This window comes from Stegodyphus dumicola, chromosome 1 (genome assembly GCF_044657685.1).
Source record: "Stegodyphus dumicola isolate Sdum_Otavi_A_Nest chromosome 1, ASM4465768v1".
Taxonomy (NCBI): domain Eukaryota; kingdom Metazoa; phylum Arthropoda; class Arachnida; order Araneae; family Eresidae; genus Stegodyphus; species Stegodyphus dumicola.
In genome coordinates this window covers 198934465-198944209 of record NC_140768.1, presented here as the reverse complement: position 1 = coordinate 198944209, position 9745 = coordinate 198934465, and the positions used below count along the sequence as shown (strand labels likewise).

General features: G+C 34.3%; 1 pseudogene; it reads left to right on the top strand.

Moving 5' to 3' along the window:
* Positions 1 to 7083: 7083 nt before the first annotated feature.
* On the top strand, positions 7084 to 7895 carry LOC118184592 (uncharacterized; annotated as a pseudogene).
* The last annotated feature ends 1850 nt before the right edge of the window (positions 7896 to 9745 follow it).

Genomic DNA, 9745 nt, shown 5'->3' with positions numbered 1-9745 from the left:
TACAATTGCGTTCTCTTGACGCTTACAAACGGTGCCAACTCGGCAGTCAAAATAAAAATAAAAACCTGAAAAGAAATTAAAGACAATATTCTAACTACGAGGCTCTCTCAAATAACTAACTCACCGCGTTTTACAATACGGCTGCTAATTCAGCAGACTTGAAGCTCACTGGAACAATTGCAACTACTTCCCGCCAAGCACATAGGCCGCAACGCGGGGTTTTTCAAATCTCTATAACTACCTCCGCGCTCGCTAAGTAAGAATAACTCTCTCTCACCGAACTTGTTTCCTTCTATTTAAATCATACTACTTCCGCTGATAATTTGAATGCTTGCGCGTTCTACTCAAATTTACATATTCTGGCATTGGCAGTTCCAGGGGAAAGTAAGGATTGACAGGAAAGATAGTTTAAACTTAAAATAAATGTTAGTTAAAATAACTATAAACCATACAACATACTTAAACCATATTACAAAAGATCAGAAATGATTAATATGATAACTGAAGTGGAAGGAGACTTAGAAATGGGCATTCCTCATTTACCTTCCAATCCAAGTATATTAAATTTCTCGGACATCATAGAGGAGAATGAACTCGAGAAAAGATTGAAACCCGAGCAAATAGAAGATTTACGAAAGATTTTTTGGAAATATTCTGGTTGTTTTTCAAATAATCCTGTACTAACAAACTTAGTTTTTCACGATATTGAGCTATTAAATAACGAACCAATACAAATAAAGCCATACAGACTGTCACCCCGACAGACTGAAATTCTCAAAAAGGAAATCCAGAAAATGCTCGATCTTAAAATTATAGAGCTGGGAGAATCGGACTATACATCTCCCATGATTTTGATAGAATCTTCATCAAAGGATCCTCGGCCTTGTATTGATTATCGTAAACTCAATGCTGTTACTAAAACTGAATACTATCCTTTACCTAATATTGAAGAACGTATCGAAACTGTAGCAAAAGCAAAATATATTACGCTTTTAGATTTATCTATAGGCTACTGGCAAATTCCTTTAACAGAAAGAGCCCAAAGATATGCAACATTTGTAACTAGTTTTGGAAGTTTCCGGCCTCTACGTTTACCCTTTGGATTAAAAAACGCCCCATATTTTTTTAGCAAAGTTATGGCTAAAGTCCTGGCTGGATGCGAAGGCTTCGCTGTACCATACCTGGATGACATTGCCATTTACTCAGAAAACTGGGAAGAGTACCTTAAAAACCTAACTTCTGTTCTAGAGAGAATACAGAAAGCAAACTTACGACTAAAACCATCAAAATGTAAATTTGCACGAGATCAAGTGAGATACCTAGGCCATGTTGTGGGACAAAGACAACGAACCCCGGATGAAGTAAAGATCCTGGCTGTAAAGGAGTATTCTACACCTAAAACCAAAACAGAAGTTCGTGCTTTCTTAGGACTAGTAGGGTATTATCGCCAGTACATACCGAGATTTTCGGAAATTGCTTCACCCCTCACGGACGCTTTGAAGGGGGTAATCAAAAAGGAATTATACAATGGTCTGAAATATGTGACAAAGCTTTTAAAAATTTAAAAGAGTTGCTATGCAAAAAAACCAATTCTGTATGCTCCCGACTTTGATAAAAGGTTTATTATACAAACCGATGCCTCAGACAATGGCATGGGTATAGTACTATGCCAATTAGATGATGAACAACATGAACATCCTATCTTGTATACAAGCAAAAAATTTACTAAATTTGAAAAGAATTATTGTACTACTGAAAAGGAGTGCGCTGCTATCATCTACGCTATCAAGAAACTGCATTTTTATCTGGATGGTCAGCAAGAATTCTTGATTCAAACTGATCATAATCCTTTGGTCTGGCTACAATCCAACGCCAAATGTAACTCTAGATTGATGCGCTGGGCACTCTCATTACAATCTTATAATTTTAAGGTCATTCATCGCAAAGGATCTTTGCACAAGAACGTAGATGTTCTGAGTAAAATTAAGTAATATAATAACTCTTAGTGTATGTAACCACGTTTAGAATTAATTTTATTATTTAATGTATGCTCAACTGATGTATTTGAACGTTCTCCATTTCTTTCTATTTAAAAGTATTTGTTTAAAACTTAAAATGTTTGGCCTGAAATTTGGAATTTATAAGAGAAATAATAAATATATAATAATAAACTTTTTCTCTTTAAGCAATCGAGCAAGCCGAGCTTATAAACTTTCGAATTTTACAGAACTTTTCCCTTCGGTAAAAGTCTCTCCGTTGGGGAAGAGATTGTAACAGCTTTAAATATTATTAAAATCTTGTAGCTTAAATAATTTAAATAGATGAACAAAGGTATTTGTGAATGTCAATATTTGGAACCAGACTTGAGTGCCACGTGCGACTCTCGCACGAAGAATGTTATTTATTTTTAAAATGTTAGAATTCTTTCTTTCTTTCTTTCTTTCTTTTTTTTTTTTTTTTTTTTTTTTTGTGTGTGTGTGTGTGTGTGTGTATCTCGCCATTTGAGTGTTAAATAAAGTTTTTTTCTGTGTTCCATCATTGGAGTTGCTTCATATTGCCAAAGAAGTATTACAAGGGCCTTGTGTTCCCTGTTATACGTAAATATAAGACAAAGACAATCTTACCAAGACTGTCTTAAGGAAAAGGAAATATTCAATGAATCCTCTCATGTCGACTACTTCTCTACGATGACCATCTTTGAAAAAGTACAGTATTTTCTAGAATATAAATAAAAAATGGTACTGAATAACTAAGGCGATCACCTCAGCAGACTTTTAAGTTATCTGGAACCAAGCTGAAGCTTTATGAAGGTATGACTGTGTAGTAAATCTTCTCTGAAGACAATCACGTACCATTACAGTCTATTTTGTTCTTTTTCAAAGGTGATCACCCTTTAAAATTTGTTAAAATAATTACCCCAAAGCATACAAAGGCTAACTGCCTGAAAAGAATAATGCTTTTCTCGAGGATTTTCTATGGGAAACTGGTTTGTTTTCACGTCGCTTTAGAAAGCTCATATTCAGTAACAATGTTTACGTACATGCCAAGAAGTATTGGTTATTCTTAGAGAGATTCATTGTAGTGCTATGATCTCAAATTTAAAGATTTTGTGAACCTCTTTCACGTAATGCGCGTTTTGACGTACCTCTATAATTAATAACAATAATTAATAACATTTTTTATAAAGAAACATAAGTTTTACGTTTTTCATCAAGAAATTAAATAACAAATAAAATTTTCTATTGAAAAATTATTCGAAGATGCTTGACAACTTTTAACTGGGATCAGCGATCCCCTGGAGCCCCCAATTTAAGAATCGCTACTGTAATATTAGAACTATCCATATCTAGTATTAATTCTTTATTTGAAATAAGGATCAGCTATCTGTGATTATGTCACTGCTGTTTTATATGGTACAAGACACTGTAAGCCTTAGATAATGTACATACTGAGGTTTGACTACACAGTGAATTCTTTTATGGCAGCCATTTCTTAAGAAGAATATCCTTCCTTACTTTTGAAAGCAAAGAGCATTTCTGAAAACAAAAATAAGTGACAATGATTGAGAAATGTCGCTGTAGGCGACCACTTCTATAGACGATCAAACTCGTATGAAACCTAGGGGTTGTCATCTTACGGAGAATTTACTGTATCAACACTGTAGCCTCAAACCGTTCGCAAAACAAAGTAACACAGCACTATAACGCAAACCTCTTGTACGCAGATGTCCCTCCATCCCAGGTTTACCTTCAGATAAATAAATAAAATCCCTCTTTCCTACTTTTTTTTTTTTAATTCTCAGGGGTGTAGTCGTAAGAGGTCGTAACCCACAAGTCAATTTAAGACTGTTTACTTGCTTTCGAATCCGGGTACGTCAAATGAAATGTTTCGTCTGCAGTACAGCCCCCGCAATTCCCATGAACAAACGGCGCACTCAGTAAGCAAAATATGAAGGGAGTTTCGAAGGGTCTGTGTACATCGAATCAAGCAGTCGTTAAAATTACTTCTTTAATGCACTGAACTTTAAAGTATGTGAGACAGAACATGAGTTTAGGTGAAACTCATTCAAAGCATTTTTAGAAGTTGTGGAGAACTAACCATATTGAAAAAATGTGCACTTAAAGACAGAAATAATTTTTTATAATTCATATGAAAAATTCGTCGAAATTATTATTAAATTTATTAATTATGCCATTTATATAATTTATTTGAAATTTTAATAAAATTTAAAAAATAAACTCATTATCCGGTAGCTTGTGAAGGATTATTCCTCTCTGAAACATTTAACTCATTGCATTAGACGCATCTCCATCATTAAATTAATGATAGAAATGTTTATGAAGATTATTATGTAGAGGTGTTACAAATTATGTCACGAAAAGTAAAACAGGGATTTAAATCATTAAGAAGAAAGCATATTGCTTTCAAATCGTTAAATGATTTAAACAGGGTAAAACGATAACCCAGTATATAGAAAAAAATAAATCCTATGCTTTCGTATTACAAAAAAATTAAAAATCTTATCTTCTTTCGAACCCTGAGAACTGACAATTTGCAACAATCGGTAAGTTTCATAAGTTTTGGGTGTTAGTAATTTATTAAAAAATATGTGTGTAATTATTTAATTTATTAAAAAATATTTATTAAAAAATATGTTAAAAAATAGTGTGTTATAAAAATGGATTTGTATTGATCAGGTGGAGTTACGGAGTGGCCACAGATTCTTGAAAATTACACAATAGTTTGTAAGGATTATGTTAATTTTTTTAACAGTTAAATTTTGAGTTAAATTTCTTTCCTGTCAAATTCTTAACTTCAACTTACTACTTCCGGCAAGAACGTAGTTTTAGAATCACGTCTGAATACATAATGAGGAAGAGCGATATTTAACCACGAAGTTCTACTTGCGGAGTTAGATAGAATCAGAGTTTCTGATTACCGCGCGTCCGCCTTGTTGGCTACTCTCTCTCAAAGTTGTTATTACGCTTGGCCGTACTTAGGCCCTTGATAGCTTCGCAGTTATCTCGTGTTTAAGGGGCCAACTCCATTAAAACTTTGATAGCTTTGGCTATATCTCTTTAGATTAGTTTTAGTTAACTACTTACCCTCTTAAGTTCAAGCCCAAGTGTCGGCTTTTATTGTACACTACAAGACGGAGTTCTGTTAAATCTTATTTGAATAATAAAGGGTTATTTACCCTTCCATCTTGTTGTTTCTTGTCACACGAACTCAAGCGATTATTCTCTTATCAGTTCTTAAGATTCTTCACGTTCAACAATAACTTAGCATTTACAAACTAAGAAACTCTACAAGGTGAAAAGTTCCTCTATTTCCGACATCGAGTTTTCAGATATGTGACCTATCTTGCTTAGAAATGATATACATTGCTGTTCAAAATTAAGAAAATTCTCACATTTAATCGATTATTTCTAGAACTGATGGAACAGAATTGAATGAAATTTGGTGTCGGACTTCATAAATCCGACACCAAATTTCACTCAATTCTGACATGCTACAGACATGTGACGTAATACAAAAATAAATAAATACACGAATGAAATATAGGAATTATCGTACATGAGGCTCATGGGTGCAGGAAATAAACAAAGATTGCACAAAAACGAATCAAAAAAAGAGGCTAATAGTGAGTATGCAAGAGTTCTCTCTAACAACCAGTTCTGCACTTGAGGATATGGGAATGTTGACCAAAACGGATACATCAAATTTTATCGACCGCAACAGAATCAAGAGGCAACAGCAAAAGCTAGAAGTGATTTTGAAATGATAATAAAAGTACAGTCCTTACTACTGTTATAGTGTACTAGAAGATATAGTGGGATTATCGCCCCATACACCCCGTGTTAAAACACGGTAATCTTTTTCGTACAAATAATATAGGGCGCTGTCAGCGCACATGCCCCATCGAAATCAGGTAGACGTTTGTTTACAATCGTTGACATCTGTCACTTACTATCTTCCTGAATTCGACATATATTAAAGATCGAATCATTACTGGTACTTTTAATGCTGTAAGTGAGCTAATAATTTTACACAATAATCTTGGGTATTCTTTTTTGTTGTGAGCTGCTAAAATGTAATTTGATATGTCGGCAAAACTCTCACGAAAGTGTTTCGTTCCCGGCTGTATATCTGGTCACCAAAATGCCACAAAAGCATCACTTTTTAAAGTTCCCAAAGACGAAAAACTTCGTCGAGAAAGGGCGAAAAGAATCTCCAGAGGAGATACAGAACTATCGATCCACCACAGTGTGTGTGAACTGCATTTTGAAGAACATTTTATTGAGAAATTTTACCATCATATTGTTAACGGTGAGGAAATAAAAATTCCAAGAGGTAAACCACTGCTTAAACCTGAAGGAATACGTAGCATATTTCCGAATGCTCCAAAGTATTTCAATAAACCTCTACCACAGAAAAGGAAAGTCAGAAATAATATAACAACTGTGACAAAAAAAATATGTATGAATAAAGAAAATATTGGTATTTCAAACATCCCTGTTAAAAGAACTGTAGCGATAAGTGATGTAGAAACTGCCCAGTTACCTTCTCCATTTTGGTCAAAATTAAAAATCAAAAGCTGTCCTCAATCCATAGTATTCTTAAATCTGATTTCTAATAAAAATTTCCGTACCCTTTGGTCAGAAAATTAGTCAGTATCATTGAAAAAAATAATGAATTCACTGCAGATGTTTTCATGTGTGGCCAAAAAGCTCAATCTGTTACTTTTAATGCTGTGAGCGAGCTGGTAATTTTACTGTATAATGTTGAGGCAATACCTGTCTGCAGTGGAGTTGAAACCATTTTGGAATAAAATCAGCACTATCATAAATATGTAAATATTATGCATGATCAGATGTACAGTAAAAAGTGTACAATTAAGATTAATGAGTCTGCAACATGTGTGCATTGTAAATATGTAAATAGATTACTGAAAAGAAAAATTTGTAAAAATAATTATTTGAAATCAAAATTAAGCAATAATAGAAAAAACAAATTGATATGTTTTTTAAGAAAAAAATTACAGAGTTATCCTTAAAACTGAAGGAACAAAAAACAAATGAAATGGGCACTTCTGTTGTTGTCTCAAATCCGAAGCAATTACTTGCTATAAATGCTTATAATAATGCCTCCAAACGTAAAAGTACTCAAGGTATGATTTATGATCGAAAATGGTTAATTGAATGTATAATAATGAGAATGAAAGGACCCAAACTTTGTGAACATATCCGTGAAAATAAAATTTTGATTGTGCCTGGAAAGAACTGCCTACAAAGATATGTTAAAAATTACCGCAGTGGATTTGGTTTCTGTGATTCTGTTTTTCAGGCAATCAAAGTGAAAACTCAAAGTAGAGAACCATATTTTCTCCATGGTGGTATATTGATAGATGAAATGAAGTTGTCTGAAAATTTGCACGTGAGTTCAGATGGTCAAATTGAAGGATTTGTGGACTTAGGAAATTTTCAAAATGAAAAAAAAGCAAAGCAATCATGGATTAGTATTCCTATTTCAACCATTTGTGGGTGACTGGAAGCAGATTGTCGCAGTTTTTGCCACATGCAACAATATTAAAGGAACCTTGCTTGATGACTTGATAATAGAAGCAACAATTTTGTTAGAAAATGCAGGTCTGTATGTAGATTTTATAACTTGTGATGGTGCTACGTGGAATAAAGTAATGTGGAAGAAATGTGGTATGGGTACTCTAATCAGATAATACAACTGAATATCAGATAAATCATCCATATGATGAAACGCGCAAGTTAAATTTTATATCTGACTTTCCGCATTTAATAAAATGTATGCGAAATGCCTTTTTGAAACATGGATTTTACACACCATATGGAGAAGTGCGCCCAGAGTGTAGAGAATAGTTTATCCAACAGATGGCAGTATCTGCCAAGCTCCTTTGGTAATTGTCAGTGCGCATGCGCAAGCGGAGTGTAAAAAGAAGAAATTGATTAGGAGAATGAGCTTTCGTTAATAATGTTGCTGCGCGTTTTCGCTGTGTAAATAAAAGTATATTTTTATATCATAGATGTTCTTTACTCTCTAATGCGAAGCACTAGGTTAGTGCACGAATCTCTTCTGATTCAGAAACCATTTTCAAACCGTGGATCACCACAATAAAAAGTGGCGTCCGTGACAGGACGCATTAGTTAGGTAAAGGACACTTTTGATGGTTTAACAGCAGAAATGGAAGCCTTGAAAGTAAGAAGAATACCACTGCGTGCAGCCTTCACGAAAGCATATAATAGCCTACATGGACATTTGAATGAGTCAGAATTGAACAGTGATGTTCTATTATCGTCCCTGGAAATTCTGGAAGATAAAGGAATTCGACTACAACAGTTGGATGAAGAAATATTGGATCTCCTATCAAAATCGAAAGAAGTCTCGCAAGAAGAATATACTAAAGAATTTGAGTCATGTGAGACTTACAAGGAGAAATTAATAGCAGCCAGGATGAAAGTGAAGCAAATCACTGTGAAACTAGAGAAAAATTTGCTGACTCATGCATCGGTAAATGAAACCAGAACTGTTGATTCAAGAACAACGGCAACGAATTTGAAGCTTCCGAAAATAAATTTGATTGAATTTACAGGTGATCCACGACAATGGTTGAATTTCTGGAATACCTTTAGTAAGATACACGAAGATCCAGTGCTAGATGATCATTTGAAATTCGTATATCTGATCCAGGCTACTGCTGCCAAATCGAAAGCACGGGAAATAGTGCAGAGTTTCCCGACAACTAAAGAAAATTATCCGAAAGTCATCGAACATTTAAAGAATCGTTTTGGACGTGAAGATATTCTTATACAAGTGTACGTTCGGGATTTATTGAATCTTGTGTTGATAAATAATAATGCAACCAAAAAGGACTTTGCGCTATCATCGTTGTACGACAGTTTAGAAACAAAACTGCGTGCTCTGGAATCTCTCGGTGTGACTGAAGATAAATACGCTAGTGTTATTTTTCCGTTAGTTGAATCTTGCCTGCCCCCTGACATCTTACGCGTGTGGGAGAGGGAACGGGAGAGCTCGTCACAACAAGGTAAGAGCGATCTTGAATCTATTCTTCTGTTTTTGAAAAATGAAGTGATATCTGAAGAGAGAATTAAATTAGCGCGTTTTTCTTTTGATAAAAGTAGAAAATCTAAAAGTTACATTAATGATGAGTCTAATATTCCTACTTGTAATGATTTGTATACAGGAGACAAATTTAAAGAAAATGCTCCTATTAAGAAAGTTGAGGAATCGTGTTTATTTTGTGATAAGCCACATTTAACAGAAAAATGTTTTAAAGCTAGTACGCTTACATATCAGGATAAAAAAGATTTAATATTTAAGAAGGGTTTATGTCTATTATGCTTGAAGAAAAACCATATTTCTCGTAACTGTAAGTCCAAGGTTAAGTGTTTAATTCGCCAGAAAAGGCATTTGGCAGTAATGTGTCAACAAGTTCCTTCTCAATTGAAAGAGACTATACAAGTAGAGCCTGTGGCGAAAAATGAGGTCAATGTTTTGGCTAGCAGATCCGCGAGCTCCGATGTGTTACTACAAACATTAATCGTAAGGGTAAAAAATGGCAACAGGGAAAGGATAGTCAGAGGGATTATAGATACGGGTTGCGAGAGAAGTTATTTAACGAAAGATATTACAGATTCTTTGAAATGTAACAGTGTTGGTGAAGTGAAATTAGTTCATAAATTATTCGGAG